The sequence below is a fragment of the Hipposideros armiger genome, unplaced genomic scaffold (genome assembly GCF_001890085.2).
Source record: "Hipposideros armiger isolate ML-2016 unplaced genomic scaffold, ASM189008v1 scaffold_6, whole genome shotgun sequence".
NCBI lineage: Eukaryota > Metazoa > Chordata > Mammalia > Chiroptera > Hipposideridae > Hipposideros > Hipposideros armiger.
Window position 1 is genome coordinate 6,999,152 of NW_017731356.1, and position 2,494 is coordinate 7,001,645.

The window sequence follows — 2,494 nt, forward strand, 5'->3', positions numbered from 1 at the left end:
TTTCAGTTTTACAAAGTACCTTCTTATCTATAAACAGGTTGTGGATTTCCCAAGAAAAGGAGGACACAATTCCAAGGAAGATCAGCAGTGACAAATGCAACCGTGGGCCATCAAGATGAGGACAGGAGAGAGTTCCTTGGACTTAACATTGGGGTCAGAGGCAACCTCAGTACAATGAAGCAGAGAAGTCACAAGCCACTGTGAACAGGGACAGATAAGGTGCTCGCTCAGAAGACCCACACGTACATGTATTTTTCTGTTTTTTAATATAGGAGAAACATGAATATATCTGTAGGCTGAAGGGAAAGATCAAGGAAAAAGAAGGGGAGAGAAAAAGTCAAAGATCTAGAAGCAAGAAATGATAGCTCCAGTGAGGTCCCAGGAGAAACAGAATTCTTAGCTCTGTGAAGACATGATTGTGTCTCTTTTATTTCTCATTGTATCCAGAGAACCTGCTATCATGACCAGTGCTTAGCAGCTACTCAAAAAGTATGGGGAAAAAAACAAACAAACAAACAAACAAAAACAACCCAGCTATTGTGCAATGAAAAATTCTGGCGAATCTTATAAAAACACATTCTTCAAACATCTCATTTTTGATGAACAAAGTGAAATGGATGAATTGTTTCACTGACCATATTGACAGAAAACAAGTACGAGCACTCAATGGAAAAAATAAAAATAACTCAATTAGAAAAATTAACTTTGAATACTTCCTCTCTAAAAGGCACTGAACTTAGCCTCAGAAAGCTAGGCAAGCTGCCATGAGCAATTTGAAGCTATTTGGGTGTTAGCAGTAGCTTCTCTGCACGGGGAAGTTTCTTTCCAACCACTTCTCTGCTCTGCCCAGTGTGCAGCCACTGGCCACGGGTGGCTCCTGAGCACTTGAAATGTGGCTCGTCCAACCGAGATGTGCTGGAAGTGTAAAATACACACAGATTTAGAAGATTTAGAACAAAAAGGGAATGTGAAATATCTCGTTAATAATTATATATCGATTACATATTAAAATGATACTACTTTGAATATGTTGGGTTAAAAATACCTTACTGAATTTACAAAAACGTATTGGCAGTTAGAGCTGAAAAGTTAAGAGTGAATGTGGCAGGTCTCCAAGTTTGAGAGGTGGGGGTGTACAGAAATTAGGCCTGATAGCCTCCATTTTTAGGTAAAGTATGAGGCAAGGTCTTATGCAAAGGGTAAAGGTGTAGAAATTAAGTAAGGGGATTAACTATCTTACTAAAGGTTGGAGTAGTCCCTTAGGGCAGTGAGAGCAGAGGTTGATCAAGGACAATAAATAAATGCATGAGCAGCGTTTAGGACCCAGCCAGGATTNCAGGTCACGTCGACCGAAGGATGGATTGTGATCACTCACTTTCTCGAGGTGTGATCTTGGGGAAGCTACCCCCAGGGAGCCTTAGCTTGTAGATGAGTAACACAGCCTTCACTTCACAGGGCAGTTGTGCTGCTTGAGATCATGAAGGTAGAGTATTAGCACAGGACCGGGCACGCAGAGAGCGTTGGGGTGGTAGGGAACACGCTTTCCCGTGGATCCATGCTTCGATGTCTAAGAAGTCTCCATGAGGGTAGCGCTGATGGTCTCTGCCCTTGAACTCCTTGTGGGAAGAGCGGAAACCAATCTGAGTGATGAGTAGAGCAGAGAGATCTGAGCAGGCAGGGCTCAGCCCCTCCGCTCCTTGTCACTTGGTTTCGGTGTCTACACGCCTGAGGGAAATGTACCTTGTGCTCTGTTCTCTGAACTCTGCAGGGGCTTAGCAAGGCTAGCTGTTTCCCAGGAAGCTTGATGTTTGAGAATGTAAGTTTCGTTAAAAAGAACGTTAGGCAACCCTTTTGATCATATCTAAGCCATGCCTCCCAGCATAGTTTTATCAGTAATAAAGGTAATATTTTCAGTGCCAACGATCTCCTGTCCCTGCCTCTCAGTTGGTTTTGAACTTGGGTGAAGAAGAGGAGTTGACATTCATTGGGTCCACTCAATCCCAACGGTGACTATTTCACAAATGGCACCTGGGGGCAAAACCAAAGCCTAGCTAGCTATGTGTTCAGCAGTCTCCCTTGACTGACAAGTTAGTATGACTAAAGGAGCCAATTTCCTGGATGCCCCTCATGTATCCAGGGGACAGTGTCAGTGTCTACCAGTATGACAGCCACGGGAACTGTGTACATCATTACGCCATGAGCCCCGCTCTAATGGTTATGTGGACAGGCTCTGATGACAGCTCCCTTTGGTCAGATTTGTTCTGCTGCTACTGTTGTCCGAGGCAATGAAAATAATAATTACACATTACCAGCACATTTAGAAATTCTAGGCAAGGTGGTCAGCATGTGGCTTGGTGGTCAAATTACTGTTGTCTTTTTTTAAATTATGCTTGTACTGACAGTGGTTATTACATGATAAACAAACCCAGAAAACAAGAATAAAAACACTAAGTGAATAAACAAATAAAAGCCAATGCAGAAATGGAAGATTAAC

General features: G+C 42.8%; 1 protein-coding gene across 1 annotated transcript in view; it reads right to left on the reverse strand.

Moving 5' to 3' along the window:
* The window catches only part of ASTN1 (astrotactin 1), a 322,407-nt gene that overhangs the window by 304,425 nt on the left and 15,488 nt on the right, over positions 1-2,494 (reverse strand). The window lies entirely within an intron of this gene.